This window comes from Trichechus manatus, unplaced genomic scaffold (assembly GCF_000243295.1).
Source record: "Trichechus manatus latirostris isolate Lorelei unplaced genomic scaffold, TriManLat1.0 scaffold00179, whole genome shotgun sequence".
In the NCBI taxonomy this organism is placed as follows: Eukaryota; Metazoa; Chordata; class Mammalia; order Sirenia; family Trichechidae; genus Trichechus; species Trichechus manatus.
Genome location: NW_004444115.1, coordinates 2,277,272 through 2,300,467, shown reverse-complemented (window position 1 = coordinate 2,300,467; position 23,196 = coordinate 2,277,272).

The window sequence follows — 23,196 nt, the reverse complement described above, 5'->3', positions numbered from 1 at the left end:
GAGGGTTAATATGTTGTGGGGTTGTTAACCAATGTCATAAAACAACATGTGTACTACTGTTTCATGAGAAACTATTTGTTCTGTAAGCCTTCATCTGAAGTACAATAAAATATAAAAAAAAGAACATTTTCCCACTTTATTAAATATTTTCTACAAAATAATTTTAATGCAGCTTAGCAAGCCACATATGAATGTGCAACAATTCAACCACCAATATTACCAAGCATTCACTACATGCCATGCATTGAGCTAGTGCTAGTGATAAACCACACCCAGTTCAGCTTTCCCTCACTTAGGGGTATGGTAAATAGTGATGCAGAGAACGTCCTTATAGGTAAATCTTTGTATCCGACCTGCCTAAGTTGTAATTTTGCTAAATTCTGGATAAAATGTAAGAAGTATCTTCTTAAATGCATAGCTTAGTTCGAAAAGAGGATAAACACGGAGAGCAGAAAATAGGGAGACATGAAAACCAGAGGGTAAGTGAGTGCTAATACTTCAAATGCCTGGTAGAGGTGTGGGGAGGAGTGGGGTTCTGTTTATCTACCTTAGGGGTGTGCATCCTGTACCTGTTCAGCTGAAGAGGTATTAGGCCTGAGCAGGATGGGGAGTTGTGACTAAGATCCCAGCATGGCAGTTGCATCCTCCGAAAGCTCAATATTGTGAAAGGGCTGATAAGAAAAACATTTTGCATGTTAGCAAAGAGAAATAACAAGCAGTTTCAGCTCCAAAGGAAAAAACAATCGCTGAGAATTTGTAAACTCAAGACTTACCTCATGTAAGTTTGGGATTTAAATTTTTCTACCTCCTGGTGTTGGTACTATGCAAACCAAGACATTAACTTAAAGGTATTCCTGGGCTAAAAATGCCCCATGGACACCTGACAGAAGCAAATGTCAATCCTCCCAATCCAGGCCACAAAAATGTCCACAGATAAAGCCCTAGCACACGTGACCTCACTTATCAAAATTCCAAAGTGTTTAAGGAAGTTAGCTTTAGGAGCAGGAATCGTACAAAACAACAAACACAGAACTAGGCCTTCAAAAGCTTCATATAATGGAATTATCTGATCAGTACTATGAAATGTTTAAAATTATTAAACATAAAATAAGAAATAGATATTATCAGAACAGAATATCATGGAGAAAAAAAAGGCAGGTGCTCAGATAATATGTGTTGAAGGGCTGCATATGATGACATCAGGCATTTGTCATTTCCCAGGGGTATTTCTCGATCAGTTGGGATTGTGTTTGACTGCAAGCAACAGAAAACCCAGCTGACTATCAATGGCAAAAAAAAACAGAGTATTATTTTTCTCACATAACCACAAGTTCAGAGGCAGGCTTCTGTTTGCATTGGTTCAATTATTCTACTATAGCATCTAGGGCCCAGGCTCCCATCTCTCTACTTGGCCTCCCTTAGTAAACCATTTTTTATCCTCTTTCTCCTTCCTCATGGTTACGAGATGGCTGCTGCCACTCCAGACACCACCTTGTGACTGCAGGGAGGAAGGAGAGAAGAAGAAGAATGAAGAGCAAGCCACAACTGTCCCCCCTTCCCCAGAACTACCACCACCACCATCACCACCCCTGCAGAAGTAGTGGTATTCCAGTTGGTGTTTCATTGGCCAGAACCATGAGTTATGTCCACAGCTAGACCCAAGAGAGGTTGGGAAAGATAGTCTGTCACCTGAGGCTTGGCATATCACTGACTTAAACAAAACTGAGATTCTTTTAGCAAGGAGCGATGGGAGGGGAAGGTGCTGCTGAGTAGGTGACTAACAGTGTCCCATAGCCACAGTTCTGACTTCCGCACACATATACACACAGCTTCTTATGGTGATTTGGGTGAAGGCAGGAGACATGAGGTTCATATTAGAGTTTCAGGGAATATTTCAAACTATACTCCCCAACATCTCCACACCCAAAATTCCACGATGCCCCCTGGGTGTGCCCTCCAAGTTAGTATGCATGTTAAGTCACAATTACTGACAGAAATGTGTGGCCCCTCAAAGGTGCTAGGGCTAGCATGAAGTTTAAAGTTGCCCATCCATGATAACCCAGTCCCCCATAACTTCCTTACACCATACTTCACTGCCTCTTTGACTCTGTCATGGATACCCCTCTACTCCTCTCAGTTACACTTCCTTCCGCAAGACCCCAGTTTTAACAAGAGGAGTTTGGCAGAAAGTGTCTTGACTAAAGGTGAATTAAGGGGCTTGCTAAGGAAATAAAAAGTGTCATCAAAATGAAAACAGCAGGAGGTAATGTCTAACTAGCTCTAGAAATCACATTCTTCAATCACGTTCACCATTAGTGTATGAGCTATAAGTTATATTTATTCAATTACTATAGAAAGGAGAACTGAAGATAAAATTTCTGGTCAGAAGTTCACTGTCAGCTCTTAGTTTGTAAAGTTGTCCTTATTTGGAAGTAATAACATTTCATTTCTTTTAAAATAGTTAATACTTCAGGTTTATCACAAGTTCCACCAAAACCAGGTCAAAGTCAAGAGGCTTTGCCAATTCAAGGGATGATTTGAAAACCACCATGAGGAAGTTCCTGAGCTGGGCCCAGAGGCCTCACTGGGCCACAGCCATCTGCACTAACCTCGTGTCCAGACTGTAAAGCCCAAGGCTGTTTTGAGGTGGGTGGGAGCAATAGGTCAGCTGGAATTAGCTGTGAGTCATTGGATCATTGTGATGGTTAAGGTTATGTGTCAACTTAGTTAAGCCACGATTCTCAGTAGTTAGGCAGAGGTGATGTAGTCACCCCCCATGATGTGATCTGTTGTAAGCAGCCAATCAGTTGAAAGGGGAGTTTCCTTGGAGACGTAGCCTGCGTCCAATATATATGGATGTTCTGGCAAAGCTTGCCCTCTCTCTATCCTGCATCCAATTCATAATCCTCTGACCTCTGGTTCTTGGGGCGTGAGTCAGCAGCCTGCCATCTGACCTGCAGATTTGGGGATTCACCAGCCCCTGTAACCACATAAGTCAGGAGAAACCTCCAGCCTGATGTCCAACCCATGGATTTGGGATTTGCCAGCCACCCCATGAGCCATTTCCTTGAAATAAATTTCTCGGTATATACATTTTTATATATACACTTCACTGGTTTTGCTCCACTAGAGAACCCAGCCTAAAACAATCATTAAATAGTATGATTTTTTTTTTTTTTTTTTTTACAAAATACAGAACAAATTCTATCAAAAGTAAGACAAAACAAATTAAATTCAAAGGGAAAAATTCACTAGCTGAAAATGGTGAGTCTGTTAGAAAAAACATTCAATTTCTAGATTTTCATGCTTAAATCCACTAATGTCCCAAATCTTCACTATTTTCATTTTTTAATATAAAATTTTGTGGTACTCCAGTTGGTGCTGAGTTGAATTTATTTTCAACAACTGAGAGTAGTTATGACAGTTATTCAGTCTGGTTGCTTGGGAGACTCAGCAAACTAGGGCTTTTCCACCATGTGGATGGTGTGGGGGCCGTGGATGCTGCAGATATGGGAAAGCGGTTGCCAACAGGCTGCGCTGATGGTGGGAGAGAGGTAGTGACCCCAAAGAGTAGGGGACAGAGGACCAGGACAGGCAGAGACACTGGCCTTCCCTGGGGTTGGAGCTGCTGGAGGTGTGGCCCCTGGGTACCCAGGGAATCATCTAGATGTCGACCCTGGGGGTGAAGGGATGGATCTGGGAAGAGCAGCTTGGTGTAGCACCCTAGACTGCCCTAGTAAGGAGTGGACAACCCCTTTCCTGTGCTCCCTTCTATGAAGCCTTCACTCTCTCCTCCAAGTGGAGCAGGTTTACCTGTCTTCCCATTGCCCCCCGACCCCAATCTGCAGGAAGAGTCAAGAACAAGGAGCAAGGCCTGCTGTCAGACATCTGATGGAGTACAAGGAGCCAGACAGTCCTAGCACATCTCAGCTGGGTGATCTTGGCCAGGGCTCCTAACTTATCTGAGCTTCAGTCTCTTCCTCTGTAATATAGGACTAATAGCATTCCTTCTCACACAGTGTGATTTGTGAGACTTAAATGAGGGCTATGGCACACATAGAACAGTGTCTGGCATATATTGAGTTTCAAGTGTGTTGGTTAGTATTATTATTGTAGTCTTGATTTCACGGAGGAGGAAACTGAGGCAGATAGAGTTGAATGATTTATCCAAGGTCACACAGAAAGTACAGATGGAGCCAACAGTCAAACTCAGGCTGTGGGGTCCTTTCCCTGTGGTGGGGAGACAAGGTGGGGGTCCTCCTCAGAAATCTGTGTCCCCACTGCTTTTGCAGGGGTGCAAGGGGGCACAAGCAAGGTAGGCAGGGGCAGATTTGGTGGCTATGCCCCCACGCATACTGTCAAAGGAATCCTGGCAGCTGGGCTTGGGACTGGCCCAGGAGGAGCCCCACAGAGGGCCACCAGATGGACACCCACTTCCCAGTGACATTTTGGCTCCTCTCACCAAGGTCCTCAACCATTCACAGTCCACATCCTCGCAAGAAGTCATCATGATGCCAGCACTGACACCCTTGGGCACAACTCTAGTTTCCAGCTGTGTAACCATGAGCCAATCCTTCCACTAGGCCTCAGTTTTCTCCTCTGTAAACTGGAACAACAGACATTTATTTTCTAAGGCTGTTGTAAGGGTAATATAAGCTAATGTTCCTTAAGCTGGTAAGAGCAGCAACTGCACAATCCAGGTAGCAGGGCTGGGTGGATGTCATTCTAGCTCTCTCGATGATCTCTTTTCTCTCTCTCTAAAACACCCCAGTGCTGGTGCATTTCCCCAAGTTTCCTTCAGGTAGGGTTGTCCCAGTGATTCCCCACACCGCAGCACAGTGCAGTTTCCACCCAACGACTCCAGCCAGTGACAAAAATGTGCCAGGAGTGAGGTACAACAACACCCCTACTGTGTAAACATTGACCACCCCAACAACTGACGGTGGGCAGGAGAGAGGAACAGGAACGATACTTGTCCGGCAGGTAGCTCTGTGGGTTTAATGAGTTGAATCATGTAAAGCCCTTGTAGCAGAGCCTGGCCTACTGTAAGAATTCAAACATTGTTGGACACTATGAAGAGAGTTTTTAAAAAGAAAGAAATGAAGAGAGAATAGCTGTGGCTGTATGGTTAACTTTGTGGGGGGACAGGTGGGCTGCTGAGGTAGCATATGCTTGATGGTTGTGGTAGACAGTGATTGTTAAGTTTGTTCTGTTATTCAACTTGGATTCTCTGAGCACCTGCTACATGCCGGTCCCTGCACTTGCTCCTGACACTGAGGGACCACAGGGAAGCAGAGAGGCTCGACACGTTGGAGCTGACACCCTGGCACAGTCGAGGCAGTCAGGCCTCAAAATGCTAAGGAGGTCTCCTCCTCATAGCATATCATTTCCTTTTCAAAAGGCTTTTTGGCACGTTTTCAGATAATCGTGTGTGTGCGCGCATATGTGCACCATCGAGTTTAGGGCATCAAGGAAATTCAATGGAAATTACTTCTTTAGAGTCTAATAGACTTTGACTATGAAATTGCTTGGGCCAGTTAGAAAACAGAATAGAAAAAATGCCTTACATTTACAACAGCAATAAAAAATAAATATCTAGATACATAAATTTCCCCTACAATGGTATTCTTTTTAATTGGTGTATAACTTACATACAGATCTTTATTGTTCAGCTCACTGAGTTCTGACAGTTGCAAACACCCAAATCAAGATATAAAATATTTGCATCACCCAGAAAATGTCCTCATGCTCCTTTCCTGTCAATACCTCACACTAATACAAAACCAACCACTACTCTGACTTCTATCACCAGAGATTAGTTTTACGTGTTCTAGAAATTTATATAAATGGAAATATACAGTATGAACTCTTGCCTGGATTCTGTCACACAGCATAATATTTTGGAGATTCATCCACATAGTTGTATCAATAGCTCATTCTCTTTCATTGCTAAGTAGTATTCTATTGTATGAATATATAAAAAACTGTTCAATTCATTAAGCTATTGATATATTTGGGATATTTCCAGTTAACATTCATGAACAAGTCTTTTTAAGGACTCTTGTGTTAAATACCTTGGAATGGAATTGCTGGATCTTAGAGTAGGTGTTCATTTAGCTTTATAAGAAATGGACAAATAGTTCTTGAAAGTTATTGACCCATTTTACATGCCCACCAACAATGTATGAGAGTTCCAGTTGTTCACATCCTCACCAATATTTAATATTGTCAGTTATTTTAATTTTAGCCATTCTAATAAGCCAAAATGAATGTCAGAAGATACTCTTAAACTTGCTCTTGAACATAGAGTAGCTAAAGTGAACGGAAGAAATGATCATGTAAAAGAGGTGAACAGAAGATTTCAAAGGGCAGCTCAAGAAGACAAAGTGAAGTATTATAATGAAATGTGCAAAGACCTGGAATTAGAAAACCAAAAGGGAAGAATACGCTGGACATTTCTCAAGCTGAAAGAATAGAAGAAAAAATTCAAACCTCAAGCTGCAATACTGAAGAGTTCTATGGGCAAAATACAGAACAACACAAGAAGCATCAAAAGAAGATGGATGGAATACACAAAGTCACTGTACCAAAAAAATTGGTCGACGTTCAAAGAATTCAGGAGGTAGCATATGATCAAGAACTGATGGTACTGAAGGAAAAAGTGCAAGATGCACTGAAGTCATTGGCAAAAAAAACAAGGCTCCAGGAATTGACGGAATACCAACTGAGATGTTTCAACAAACGGATGCAGTGCTGGAGGGGCTTACTCATCTACGCCAAGAAATCTGGAAGACAGACACTTGGCCAATCAACTGGAAGAGATCCATATTTATACCCATTCCAAAGAAAGGTGATCGAACAGAATTCAGAAATTATCGAACAGTATCATTAATATTACATGCAAGTAAAGTTTTGCTGAAGATAATTCAAAAATGGTTACAGTACCTTGACAGGGAACTGCCAGAAGTTCAAGCCAGTTTCAGAAGAGGACATGGAACTAGGGATATCATTGCTAATGTCAGGTGGATCTTGGCTGAAAGCAGAGAATACCAGGAAGGTGTTTACCTGTGTTTTATTGACTGTGCAAAGGCGTTTGACTGTGTGGATCATAATAAATTATGGATAGAATTGCATAGAATGGGAATTCCAGAACACTTAATTGTGCTCATGAGGAACTTGTGCGTAGATCAAGAGGCAGTTGTTTGAACAGAACAAGGAGTTACCATGTGGTTTAAAGTCAGGAAAAGTGTGCATCACAGTTGTATCCTTTCACCATACCTATTCAATCTGTATGCTGAGCAAATAATCCAAGAAGCTGGACTATATGAAGAACTTGGCATCAGAATTGGAGGAAGACTCATTAACAACCTGCAATATGCAGATGACACAACCTTCTTGCTGAAAGTGAAGAGGACTTGAAGCACTTACTTACGAAGATCAAAGACTGCAGCCTTCAGTATGGATTACACCTAAACATAAAGAAAACAAAAATCCTTACAACTGGACCAATAAACAACATCATGATAAATGAAGAAAAGACTGAAGTTGTCAAGAATTTCATTTTACTTAAATCCATAATAACGCCCAAGGAAGCAGTAGTCAACAAATCAAACGACATGTTACATTGGGCAAATGTGCTGCAAAAGGCCTTTTTAAAGTGTTAAAAAGCGAAGACGTCACCTTGAAGTCTAAGGTGCGCCTGACCCAAGCCATGGTGTTTTCTATTACTTCGCATGCATTCAAAAACTCGACAGTGAATAAGGAAGACCAAAGAAGAATTGATGTCTTTGAATTATGGTGTTGGTGAAGAATATTGAATATACTATGGACTGCCAGAAGAATAGGGAGAACCTGGTGGCGTAGTGGTTAACATTTCGCCTGCTAACCAAAAGTTGGCAGTTCAAATCCACCAGATGATCCTTGGAAACCCTATGGGGCAGTTCTACTCTGTCCTACAGGGTCGTTATGAGTCAGAATCGACTCGACAGCAACAGGTTTGGTAGTTTTGTTTTGTTTTTTTTACCAGAAGAATTAACAATCTGTCTTGGAAGAAGTACAGCCAGAATGCTCCTTAGAAGGGAGGATGGTGAGACTTCATCTCAAGTACTTTGGACAAGTTATTAGGAGAGACAAGCCCCTGGAGAAGGACATCATGCTTGGTATAGTAGAGGGTCAGCAAAAAAGAGGAAGGCTCTCAACAAGACGGCTACAACAATGGGCTCAAACATAGTAAGGATGGTGCAGAGCTGAGCAGTGTTTCGCTCTGTTGTACATAGGGTCACTAAGAGTCAGAACAAACTTGAGAGCACCTAACAACAATGGAGTATGTGTATGTGTGTGTGTGTGTGTGTATTATCTTAGCTTCTCTAGTGCTCTTCATTCCTTTCTATAGTCTTACAGATCTGGAACTTCCTCTAGTACTATTTCTTTTCAGCAAAAGATCTTCTTTTAGCATTTCTTGAAGTGTAGATCTACTTGAGATTAATTCTGTCAGCTTTTGTTCATCTGAAAATTTCTGTATTTCACCTTCACTTTTGAAAGATACTTTTGCTGGATATAAATTTCTTGGTAGTGATTTTTTCTTTCTGTGTTTATTTTTTTCTTTCAGAATTTAATATTGTTCCACTGCATCTGTCCTCCATTTAATCTGATGAAATGTCAGTCAGCCCAGATTCTTATTATTGTTCCCTTGTATATAATGTGTCCTTTTTCTCTGGCTGCTTTTCAGATTTAATGTTTTTCTTTGGGTTTCAGCAGTTTGACTATGATGTCCCTGGATGTGGTTTTATTTATGTTTATCCCGCTTGGGGTTTACTGAGATTCTTGGATCTGTGAGTTGATGTCTTCCATCAATCTTGTTAAATTATCTGCTATTATCTCTGCTAAATACTTCTTCCCCATCCTCTCTCCTTTCCATTTACACGTATATTGGGCCATTTGATGTTTGCCACAGATCTTGGATACTCTCCTGTTTTGTTATATTGTTTTCTCTTTTTGTTTTACAGACTTTGTAAAATAATAGTAAAGACTGAAGTTAGTGATATTTACTCCCAGTAAAGGATAGTCTCTTTCTCTGTTAGAACACTATGATGGAAGATAGAGCTGGATTTGTTTGGCAGCTTTAGTTGGCAGATGAGTGAAAATTTACTCTGTGATTGGGGCTTCTCAGGATTCTAATCTGTTCTGCTAGTCCACATGGAGCCAGTAAATGTTCATTAAAATTGGCTGTGGGAGTATCTGGGTGGTGCAAATGGCTAAGCACTTGACTACTAGCCAAAAGGTTGGCAGTTCAAATTCACCCAGTGTCACCTCTGAAGATAGGCCTGGTGATCTGCTTCTGAAAGGTCACAGTCTTGAAAACCTTAGGGAGCACAGTTCTACTGGGACACACATGGGATTGTCATGAATAGGAATCAACTCCACAGCAACTAACAACAACAATGGTTGATTATGTGACTCTGCATAAAATGTTGGCTGTTTTCTCCTTGCCCAATTTATAAAAGATTTCCACCACCCACCCCCCTCACCGCCACTCCACTTAGGGATAAAAGCAGCCATAATCTTCTTCCACTTTCTGAAATTTGATGCATTTAGTTTTCTCTATAACCTCAGCTCTCTGATGATTTTTGTAGTTTATTCAAATTTTCTAAATTAATAAATGTTACTGAGAAAATTTGGTAATAATTTTAAATATTAAAAAGATACAGTAAATTACTAAAAGAATATTAGGAAGACTTTTATATAGTCTTGAGGTGTGGAAAAATAGTCTAAACATGACATCAAGAGCAGAAAATATAAAATAAAATGGATAGATTTTATTAATTAGAAAATTAGAACATCTATATCACAAAAGGAGCCATGGTGGTTCAGTGGTTAAGAGCTTGGCTGCCGTTCTAATCTACCAGCCACTCCTTGGAAACCCTATAGGGCAGTTCTGCTCTGTCCTATAGGGTTGATATGAGTTGGAATCGACTCCTTGGCTATGGATTTTATATACAAAAAATATTAACTGAAAAATAGATTAAAATCTGTGAGAAATTATTTCTAAAATCCATGACAGACAGAGGGTTAATACCATTAATATTTAAAGAACTACTAAAAATAAATAAATACCTCAATAGAAAAATGAACTAAGGAAATAAATTTACAAAGGAATAAAATGGCCAAAATAATGAAAGCAGTTCAACTTAATTAGTAATTAATAAATGCATATTGAAACAACAGTGGTATACTATTTTTTACCTATCAATTTAATAAAGCTTAAACATAATAATAGTCTTTCAGTCAATAAATATTTGATGAGCATCTTCTACGTGAGAATTTGTATATATCCCCAGGAGATGGGGATCCAGACGTGATGTGACATTCTCTGCCCTTAGACCCTTATATTCTATTGTGGGGAGAAACAAAGTTTTAAGTGTTAAGGAGAAAAATAAGGAAAAGTAAAGGGACTTGGAAGTAATGGGGAAGAAGGGGTTGGTCTATTATATAGGATGAACAGGGAAGGACATTCTAATAAAATGATATCTGAGCAGAGACCCAAAGGAAGAGAGGGCATGAGCCATTTGTATGTCTGGGGAAAATTTTTTCAGGCAGAGGGATCAGCAAGTGCAGAGGCCCCTAAGGTGATACATGCTACACCCACTTAGGAAAAAGTATGGAAGTCATAATGACTGGTGTAGAGTTGGAGAAGCATGTAATGATGGAATCAGAAACTAATGCTCTCATACACTGATGGTGGGAGTATTCGTTGACACAACCTTTTTGAAGGACAGCCTGACAATATTTACCGAAAGCTTTAAACCACACATACTCTATTACTCCAAAATTCAAAATTTCTGAATTTATCCTAAAGCGATAATTAGATGGGTGCACAAAGATGTGCGTACAAGAATGTTCATTACAGCATTATTTATAATTGGAAACAACTTAATTGTTTAACACTTGTGATTAGTTAAATTGCAGTATATTTGTACAAAGGAATTCTGTATAGCCATTATGAATGATATATACTTGTACATTTCTTGACGAGGAAAGATGTTCACAGTGTGTTATAAAATGAAAAGTAGATTATAGAATGCTATGTATAATATGATTTCATTTTTGCTAAAATGTTTATTCATATGTATATATACACATAGAAAAAAGTCTGGAAGTATAAATATAAAAATATTAATGGTAGTGTCTGCTAGGTTGTGAGATTGCAGTAATTTTTTTCTTTTTAATTATATGCTTAATTTGCAATCACTATGTATTATGTAATCTATAAATAATGTTTTCAAAATCCAGCAACATATTGTTAATGAGAGCCACCTAAATGATAGAGAAAAATGTTTTTAAAAGAAGAGTCTCAGGGAAATGCAAAAAAATAAAAGGCAAAGTTGGCAGTGGTGATAATAAACATAGAAGAATTCAAGAATTAAAACATATGATATGATAAAGAAGAACTTAACAAAACTTCTTGGATGCAACCAAGGTAGTACTCAAAGGTAAATTCATAACCCTTAATGTTTTATCACTTAAAAAAGAAAGACTGAGATGCTTAGGCACAATCTCCTAATCTTTTTGTCACTAATGAACATTACCAAAACCCATAACCCATTGCTGTTGAGTAGATTCCGACTCACAGCAACCCTGTAGGACAGAGTAGAAGGGCCTCATAGGGTTTCCAAGGCTGTAATCTTTACAGGAGCAGACTGCCACATCTTTCTCCCACAGAGTGGCTGGTAGCTTCAAATTGCCAACTTTACAGTTAACAGTGGAGCACTTAACCACTACACCAAGAGGGCTCCAGTAAACATTAGCCACTTAAACTTTTTAGTCATAAGAAAAGCGTTAGAAATGTAACCCATTGCTCCTTGTTGTTTCTTCTTATGAAAACCCTGTGGTTAACGTGGGAACAGCTTGTTACAATCCTCATGCTGTAGAACCCCTTTATTCTAGAAAAACAGTGGGTTTAAATGCTATGACTAAAATTCTAACTAACTCTTCAGTAAAAAACCCTTCTAGTACTTTTGAAATTTTTTATTCCTCTCAAATTCACAAAGGTTTTTTTTAAGTTTAAATAATCTCATGTGTTTACTTGAGTATTTTTCAATACCAGTAAAAAATATGCAAATACACATAAGTTTTAACTAACCAATATTTTAATAATCCACAATACAAATAGATACGTAAAAAGTGGTTTCACCTCCTGTTACCACCTATATCATATGGTTTTCAAAAATGTGTTTTTTGAGTTCTAACCTCCTCTCTTCTTTAGAATTACCTTTGCTGCAGCCAGGATATGCTCCTTTTTAATGATTCCACTTTTATTCTCACAAGCATTTATCTTGGACTCTTCTCCTAATCCGTGAACAAACAGTAAACAGTGCCAATGAACCAGTAAATCACCATTAGTCTCCAGACGAAGGTGAGGCTTCTCGCGGCACATTTTAGAAAACCTCCAGTAGCCTTTGTTTTATCTTCACCCTCTAGCAGAACTATGGTCGAGAGCACGATTTTCCACCTCAAGTACAAGCTGCCTCAGCTTCCAAAGTACCCTCGCACGGCACAGACCCTCCCACCAGTGGAGACAGGAAGAATAACCCCGGACTCCGACTTTTCTTCAGGTTCTGAGACAAAGGCTCAAAAAGGTTTTAAGAAATAATATTCAGTACTGGTAACAGGGAGTGAGGCAGCATTGTCATATATTGTTGATGGGAGCCTAAACTAGTACCACCTTCTCAGAAAGCAATTTGGCAACATGAAGACTCTTAAAATGGTTCTTCCCTCTTAGTCCAGTAAGTGCTCCTCTAATTAACTATCCTAAGGAACAAAACCTAAAATGTAGAAAATTTGTGCATAGGAATGTTCATCACTGCATTATTTTAAATGGGATAAAATTAACCAAAAATATGAAACAAAAAAAAAAAAAAACAGTCTCTCACTGCTGAAAGAGATTAAAGAAGACTTAAATAAATGGAAAGATGTTCATGCTCATGGATTGGAAGACTTAATATTTTTAAGATATGAATACTACCTAAAATAATCTATAGATTCAACACAATCCTGATCAAAATTCCAACAGCCTTCTTTACTGTAGTATAATAACCAATCCTCAACTGTATATAGAGTGGCAAGAGGCCTCGAATAGCTAAAACAATGTTGAAAGATAGAACAAAGTAGGAGGACTCACACTTCCTGATTTTAAAACATACAATACAGCTACAGTAATCAAAACAGCCTGGTACTAGTATAACAATAGACGCATAGACCAATGGAATAGAATTGAGAGTCCAGAAATAAACCCACATGTCTATAGTCAACTGATTTCTGACAAGGATGTTAAGTCTATCTAGTAACGAAAGGAGAATTTCTTCAATAAATGGTGTTGGGAAAATTGGATTTCCACATGCACAAAAATGGAATAGGATCTATGCCTCACACCATACACAAAAACAAATTCAAAATGGATTAAGGACCTAAATGTGCAAACTAAAATCATAAAATTCTTAGAAGAAAAAGCTGAGGCAATGCTGTCAGGCCTAACTTTTAACAATGGATTATCTAATATAATAACAAAAGCACAAACAGCAAAAGACAAATTGAAAAACAATGGGACCTTATATGAATTAAAAGCTTTTGTTCATCAAAAGACTTTACCAAAAAAGTGAAAAGACAAGGTACCTACTGGGAGAATAGCTTTATAAACCATATATCCGACAAGAATATAATAAACTATATAATATATGTATATGTATATATAACTTTGACAACTTAACAAAAAAAGGACAAATAACCCAATCATAAAATAGATAACAGACTTGGGTAGACATTTCACAAAGAATTACATTCAAATGCCCACCAAACACATGAAAAGATACTCACAGCACTTGTGTGGATTAATCAATAAATAAGGTACGCACCGGCTTACATTAAGCAAGGTACAAACTGGCTTACTTGTGTTTACTTACTAACCAGTAGTGTACAATTTCTTGCACTACTGATTAGTAAGTAAGCACAAGTAAGCCCGTGCGTGCCTTGCTTATTATGTAATCTGTCCCTGGTTCAGCGTTATTAGCCATCAGAGACATGCAAATCAAAACCATAATGAGATACCATTTCACCCCCGTTAGGAAGGCTAAGATAAAAAGAAGAAGAAGAAAAGAAACAGAAAACAACAAATATTGGTGAAGATGTGAGGAAATTGGAACTCTTACGTATTGCTGGTGGGAATGTAAAATGGTACAACCGTTGTGGAAAACAGTGTGGCAGTTCCTCAAAAAAAGAAAAATAGAACTAGCATATGACACAGCCATTACACTAGGCATATACCTAAAAGACTTGAAAGCAGAGACTCAAACAAACACTTGTACACCAGTGTTCTTTACAGCACTACTCACAATAGCCAGGCTGGGTTCTCTAGAGAAGCAAAACAAGCAAAGTGTATAAGTATGTAGAGAGAGAGGAATCTATATCAAGGAAATGACTCACAAGGTTGTAGAGGCTGGAGTGTCTCAAGTCTGTGGGTCAGGATAGAGGCTTCTCCTGATTCATGTAGCTGCAAGGGCTGGTGAACTCAAGATTGGCAGGTCAGAGAGCAGGGCTTTTGCTCACAGGTTGTGAAGATTGACAAATCCCAGACTGGCAGGAAAGACCGCAAGTAAGCTGCTAGCTCAAGTCCCAAGAACCAGAGATCAGACGAACAGGAGCCAGCTGCAGGATCCAGAATGAGCAAAAACCACAAGCCTTGCCAGAATGTCCACTTATATTCAATGCAGGCCACACACCCAAGGAAACTCCCTTTCAACTGATTGGCTACCCACAGCATATCCCATCATGAAGGTGATCACATTATATTAAATTTCATCATGTAAGTGATCACAACATCATTCTACTGCCAAACCACTGAGAATCATGGCCCAGCCAAGTTGACACACAACCTTAACCATCACAGGTGGAAACAACCTAATGCCCATCAATAGATGAATGGATAAACAAAATGTGGTACATACATACAATGGAATACTACTCGGCCAGTAGGAGAAATGAAGTCTTGATATATCCTACAGTATGGATGGAGCTTGAAGACATTATGCTGAATGAAATAAGCCAATCACAAAGGACAAATATTGTATGACCTCACTTATATAAAAAGACAAATGTATGGAGACCAAAGTTTGTTAGTGGTTACCAGGGGCAAGAGGGAGGAGGAAAAGGGTGGCTAACAATGATGGAAAAATCTCATTAAGGACAGGGTTGCACAGGTGATTATTGTAAATTGTTGACAGTAAGTTGTGTGCCTGTAAAAAGCTGAATTGGCAAAAGTTGTGTGATAGATGTATTTACAACAATGACAAATTAAGAAAAAAAAAGAGTAGCTACTGAGTCTGCTTATATACAACCAAATACCTCATGGGATTTGATTCCTTGGTTTGGAGGTTTAAGGTCATGGTTTCATGGGACATCCCAGTTAATTGGCCTAATACCTTGTTTAGTACTTCTGTTCTACCTCCTAATTTGTTTCATAATGTCTTAAAAGTTTGCGAACAGCCATCTGAGTCACAACAATTGGTCTGTATTCACTTGGAGCAACAGAGGAAGGAGAGTCAGGAATAGGAGGAGGAAATGGAATATGTGGCTAATTGCCTCCATGAACAACGGCATCCTTTGCCATGATACCAGAAGAACAAAACAGTACCCAGCTACCATTACTGAATATTTTGATCAAAGATTCCACAGAAGAATCCTGATCAAAAAGGGGAAAATGCAGAACAAAATTTCAAATTCTCATAGACTCCAGACTTCTTGGTGCCAAGGAAGGTGGATGAACTCCTGAAACTATTGACCTGAAATAATCTTTAAGCCTTAAACCAAAAATATCCCCTGAAGTCTTCTTAAAACCAAACAATACATTAACTAGTGAAAAATGTCTGCCTTGAGCATTATGCTATATTAAGAACTATTTATCTATATGGGATCAAATTGCAATAGCAACTTGAAAGCTTAGATAAGGGCAGTGAGTTTATGTTAATGCAGGATGAACAACTCAGAAAAGAAGGATGAGAATTGTTGCACAACTCAAAGAATGTAATCAGTGTCATTAAATTGAACATGTAGAAACTGTTGAGTTGGTATATGTTTTGCTGTGCATATTCTCAACATCAACAAAAAATAAATATAAATTAGAAAAAATGTCTAAAGTTCTGACAAACAGGAAATTATGAAGTATATTATGATAAATTCAAAGTTAGTGAATTGTTTAACCATTCACCTATTGAAGAACATCTGGACCGTTTCCAGTTGGGGCTGTTATGCTCAAGTCTACCATTTTATTATTTTTCTGTTTTTTTCTCAGTTTCTTGTTCCCCTGTTTGTCTTTTCTTATCTTCCTGGGGTTAATTGAATATTTTTTAGGATTCCATTTTGATTAATTTATAGTGCTTTTTAGTATATCACTTTGAATAGTTTTCCTAGTAGCTTCTCTGGGTATTACCATATGTTGTTGTTAGGTGCTGTCTAGTCAGTTCCAACTCATAGTGACCCTACATACAACAGAACGAAACACTGCCTGGTCCTGCACCATCCTTGAAATCATTGCTATGTTTGAGCCCATTGTTGTAGCCACTGTGTCCATCCATCTCGTTGAAGGTCTTCCTCTTTTTCACTGACCCTCTACCAATCATGATGTCCTTTTCCAGGGCTGGTCCCTCCTAGTAATATGTCCAACTTATGCAAGACAAAGTCTCACCATCCTCCCCTCCAAGGAGCATTCTGGCTGTACTTCTTCCAAGACAGACTTAATTGTTCTTCTGGCAATCCAGTGTGTTCAATATTATTTGCCAACACTGTAATTCAAAAAGCATCAATTCTTCAGTCTTTCATATTCCTTGTCTAGCTTTCACAAGCATATGAGGCTATTGAAAATATCGTGGCTTGGTCAGATGCACCTTAGTTCTCAAAGTGACGTCTTTGCTTTTTAACACTTTAAAGAGGTCCTTTACAGCAGATTTGCCCAATGCAATACATCGTTTGATTTCTTGAATGCTACTTCCATGGGTGTTGATTGTGGATCCAAGTAAAATGAAATCCTTGACAACTTGAAAACAAGTCCACAAGAGCCAATGTACAACCTTGAGTATATCCCACCTAAATTTAGAGACCATCTCAAGAATAGATTTGATGCATTGAACACTAATGACTGAAGACCAGACAAATTGTGTGATGACATTAAGGAGGTCATACATGAAGAAAGCAAGAGGTCATTTTTTTTAAATGCTTTTGAATGTAGAATAACTAGAGCAAAATTACAATATACGTAAATGAATTCTCGCAGTTTACTGGTGTCAACATTTTACCACTAGAATGAAGTGTTGAAATATTACTTCCATTTAGACCCCTTTTCTGTCTCCACTTTTAAATATCATCTTGAATATCAGATGGCATTATAACTTTTGTTTCAATCATCAAATACGAGTTTTAAAAAGATGAGGAGCCATCAGGCTGAGTGAAATAAGTCAATCACAAAAGGACAAATACTGTATGAGACCAGTATTATAAAAACTTATGAAAAAGTTTACTCACAGAAAAAAACAATCTTTGATGGTTACGAGGGAGGAGAAGGGTGAGGCAGGGGGAATACTAACTAGACAATAGATAAGCACTAACTTTGGTGAAGGGCGAGTCAGTACACAATACTGGGGAAGCCAGCACGACTTGACCAAGGCAAAGTCATAGAAACTTCATAGACACATCCAAACTCCCATAGGGATCGAGTTACTGGGCTGGGGACCATGGTCTCAGGGACATCTAGCTCAATTGGCATAATATAGTTTATAAGGAAGATGTTCTACATCCTACTTTGGTGAGTAGTGTCTGGGGTTTTAAAAGATTGTGAGCAGCCATCCAAGATACGTCTACTGATCCCACCCCGTCAGAAGCAAGAGAGAATGAAGGAAACCAAAGACACAAGGGAAAGATTAGTTCAAAGGACTAGTGGAACACAACTATCACAACCTCCACCAGACTGAGTCCAGCACAACTAGATGGTGCCCAGCTACCACCACTGACTGCTCTGACAGGGATCACAATAGAGGGTCCCGGACAGAGCTGGAGAAAAATGTAGAACAAAATTCTAACTCACAAAAAAAAAAAAAACAGACTAACAGGTCTGACAGAGACTAGAGAAACCCCAAGATATGGCCCCCAGACACCCTTTTAACTCACTACTGAAGTCACTCCTGAAGTTCACCCTTTAGCCAAAGATTAGACAGGCCCATAAAACAAACAATAATACATGTAGCTCAACCACGTATACAAGACTAAATGGGCACACCAGCCCAGGGGGAAGGACAAGAAGGCAGGAGGGGACAGGAAAGTGGGACGAATGGAGGTGGGGAGCCCAAGGTCAAGAAGGGGAGAATGTTGACACATTGTTGTGTTGCCAACCAATGTCACAAAACAATGTGTATTTGTTGTTTAATGAGAAACTAAGTTGCTTTGTAAACCTTCACCAAAAGCATTTAAAAAAAAAAAAAAAAACTAATGAGGAGGATAATCTATTGCATATACTCATATTTCTACTTGTGATACTTAAGATTGTGTGTCAACTTGGCTGGACCATGATTCTCAGTGGTTTGGCAGACGTATAATGATGTGATCGCCTCCATGATGGGATCTGCTGTGAGTAGCCAATCAATTGAAGGAGAATTTCCTTGGGGGTGTGGCATGCATCCAATACAAATGGACTTTCTGGCAAGGTTCATGGGCTTTTGCTCACTCTGGGTCCTGCAGCTAGCTCCTGTTTGTCAGACCTCCTGTTCTTGGGACTTGAGCTAGCAGTTTACCTGCCATCTTGCCTGCCAATCTTGGGATTCATTGGTCTTCACAGCCTGTGATCCAAGTCCTGCTGTCTAACTTGCCATTCTTGGGTTCACTAGCCCCTGCAGGTACGTGAATCAGAAGAAGCCTCCAGGCTGACCTATGGACTTAGGAAGTTCCATCCTCTACAACTATGTGAGCCATTTCCTTGATATAAATCTCTCTCTGTAGGTATATTTTACACTTTACTGGTTTTTCTTCTCTAGAGAACTTAGCCTAAGACATTTGGTACTGAGAGCGGTTCTAAAGGAACAAAGTTGTAAGGATGAGTTTTCTAAATTGGTTCTCAAGTCTGGCTCGTCCTAAAGATGTTGATGACTCTGCTTCCAATAGTAAAGAGGACACGGTTAATCCATGGCATGAGGTAGCAATAGAAATACACAAAATATCACGACCAATAGATCAGGTGTTGGTGAGAGGCGAGGCTCTGAGTGATTGTATGTTTCATACCTTTCTACAATTTTGTCAGAATGAGAAGTATAAGGAAGCTGGTTAGTTGGTCTGATTTTTACTAGACAAAGTGGTGAAACAAAGAGATAAGCTTAGGGCTTTAGAATCAAACTTGCAGCACCTCATAAATGACCTCAAAGTTTCCACTTGTGCCTTGAAACAAAGCCTGATTTCTTCTAGTAACAGAGCTGATACTGCAAAAATCAAACCCACAGTCTTCTTGTAAGAGTGGCTGAATTACAATGCCAACTGAATTCCCAACCTGGAGTGGTATCTGAAGTTAAAGTGAGGGCATTGATTGCGAAGAAATGGGATCCTTAAACTTGAGATGGGGACATATGGGAAGATAATCAGAAACCTGGGGACACTGAACCCATAAATTCCATTGAATCCCTCCTGCCAACAGAACCAGCCCTCTCTCACTCTCATCTGAAGAAATTACTCCATCTTTGTCTGCTCAGCCACCCTCCCCAGTAAAACCATTAGCCCCTGCAACCTCGTCTGATGAGATTAACCCAGCTGTGGCTAAAGAGCCTTTTCCGAGTCATTGCTTGGGGCATTGCTTAAGGTAGATGTCTTGCAAGACAATGCTGAATGTTCTTAAAACACATCCCCACCACCCATTTTAGCTTCTAGACCTATAACTAGACTTAAGCCCCAGCAAGCCCAAAAAGGTGAAGTGCAAAGTGTGACCCAGGAGATGGTACACTACACTCAAAGAACTGCTTGAGTTTTCTAATATTTACAAACAGAAACCTGGGGAATATGTGTGGGAATGGCTATTAAGGGTGTGGGATAATGGTGCAAGGAACAGAAAGATAGATCAGTCTGAGTTTATTGACCCACTAAGCAAAGACTCTTCATTCAATTTTTCAGTTCAAGAGCTTAGGAAAGGATCTAATAGTTTATTTGGTTGGGTCGCTGAAGTATAGATTACATGGTGACATACACAAAATCAAGCTGAAGTACCAGACCTGCCTTGGTATACTGTAGAAGGCACCCAAAGCCTTAGGGAAATTGGCATGCTAGAGTGGATATTTCAGGTTAGACTCACAAACCCACACAAGGAGTGCCCAGAGGACACACCTTTTACCACAACAGTAAGGAGCAAATTTGTGAAGGGAGTCCCAGCATCCTTGAAGACTGCTGTGATTCCTATTTTATGTAAGTCAGATTTGACAGTGGGAACTGCTCTAACTGAATTAAGACACCTAACTACAATGGGGCTGGTGGTAGGGGTAAAGTAGCAGCACTCAATCAACAAACACAAGGTGGGCATGGTTACCATAATGGACAGCAGAGTCAAAGCAGTAATCAGAATAGTCGGACACATATGAACTTATGGCCACAGCTACTTAATCATGGTATCCCTAGGAGTAAAATAGATAGGAAATCTACTAAATATTTACTTGATCTGTACAAGTGGAAGAATTCTAGGTCAAGTGAACAGAAGTCTAACTCGAATCGCCAGAATAGAGAGTCATGACACCTCAATCAATTCCCAGACTTGAGCAAGTTTAAAGACCCACAGCCCCTTGAACTGCAATGTAGCCTCACTACATTGCCAAAAATGTATACTGTTAACATTTCTCCCAGCCTTCCCCAAAGGGATCTATGGCCTTTTATGAGAGTAACTGTTCATTGGGGAGAAGGAAATAATCAGACTTTTGGGGGATTACTGGATACTGGATCTGAACTGACACTAATTTCAGGAGACCCAGAATATCACTGTGGTCCACCAGTCAGAGTGGAGGCATATGGAGGTCGGGTTATTAATGGAGTCTTCACTCATGTCCGTCTCACAGTGGGTCTAATACATCCCCAAACCCATCCTGTAGTGATTTCTCCAGTTCCAGAAAGTAAAATTGGAGTAGATATACTCAGCAACTGGCAGAACCCCCACATTGGATCCCTGACAAATGGAGTAAGGGCTATTATGGTGGGAAGAGCCAAGTGGAAGCCATTAGAGATGCCCCTACCTAGGAAAATAGTAAAGCGAAAGCAATACACCATTCCTAGAGGGATTGCAGAGATTAGTGCCACCATCAAGGGCTTGAAGGATGCAGAGGTGGTGATTCCCACCACATCCCCATTCAACTTGCCTATCTGGCCAGTGCAAAAAAAAGATGGATCTTGGAGAATGACCCCAGATTATTAAAAACTTAACCATGTGGTGACTCCCATTGCAGCTGCTGTTCCAGAAGCAGTTTTATTGCCTGAGCAAATGAATACATCTCCTGGTACCTGGCATGTAGCTGTTGATCAGGCTAGTGCCTTTTTCTCCATACCTGTTTCAAAGGACCACCAGAAGCAGTTTGCCTTCAGCTGTGAAGGCCAAAAATACACCTTCAGTGTCCTACCTCAGAAATATATCAACTCTCCAGCCCTATCTCATAATTTAGTTAGCAGGGATCTTGATCACCTTTCCCTTCCACAGGATGTAACACTGGTCCATTACACTGATGACTGTGATGGTTAAGATTGTGTGTCAACTCGACTGGGCCATGATTCTCAGTGTTTATATTTGATTGGCCCCAAGATGGGATCTGCTGTGAGTAGTCAGTCAGTTGAAAGGGAGTTTCTTTGGGCTTGTGGCCTGCATCCCAATATAAGTGGATGTTCTGGCTTTTCCCTGCTGTGGATCCTACAACTGGCTCCTGTTCATCTGACCTCCAGTTCTTGGGACTTGAGCTAGCAGCTTACCTGCCGATCTTGAGATTCCTCAATCTTCAAAGCCTATGAGCAAGAGCCCTGCTCTCCGACCTGCTGATCTTGGGTTCACCAGCCCCTGCAGCTTCTTGAATCAGGAGAAGCCTCTATCCTGGATGTTCCTGCCTCTACAATCACATGAGCAGTTGCCTTGATATAAATCTCTCTATGTATGTATATTTATGTGCTTTACTGGTTTTGCTTCTCTAGAGAACCCAGCCTAAGACAATGATATTATGCTGATTGGACCTAGTAAGGAAGAAGTGTCAATGGCTCTAGACTTATTGATAAACAATTTGAGAGCTAGAGGGTGGGAAATTAATCAGACAAAAATTTCTAGGGGTTCAGTGATGTGGGGCATGTCCAGATATTTCTTTTAAAGTGAATGACAAGTTACTGCATCTGGCCCCTCCCACAACTAAAAAGGGGCACAATGCTTAGTGGGCCTCTTTGGATTTTGGAGGTAACATATTCCTCATTTGGGTGTGCTACTCCAGCTTATATTTGTCAAGTGACTCAAAAAGCTCTGTAAACAACCTAGGTGCCCATCAAAGGATGAATGGATAAACAAATTATGGTATATCCACACAATGGAATACTATGCAATGATAAAGAACAATGATGACGCCGTGAAACATCTTATAACATGGAGGAAGCTGGAACTCATTATGCTGAGTGAATTTAGTGAGTCACAGAAGGACAAATATTGTTTAAGACCGCTATTAGAAGAACTCAAGAAAAGGTTTAAACACAGAAGAAAACACTCTTTGATGGTTACGAGGGTGAGGAGGGAGGGTGAGAGTTATTTACTAACTAGTTAGTAGATAAGAATTATCTTAAGTGAAGGCAAGGACAGCATACACTACAGAGGAAGTCAGAACAGCTGGACTAAACCAAAGCTAAGAAGTTTCCTGAATACCGATCAAACACTTTGAGGAACAGAGTAGCAGGGGTAGGGATCTGGGGACCATGCTTTCAGGGGACATCTAGGTCAATTGGCATAACAAAGTTTATTAAGTAAATCTTCTGCATCCTACTTTGGTGCATGGCATCTGGGGTCTTAAAAGCTTGCAAGTGGCCATCTAAGATGCATCAATTGGTCCCAACCGCCTGGAGTAAAGGAGAATGAAGAACACCAAAGACACAAGGAAAGTATTAGCCCAAGAGACAGAAAGG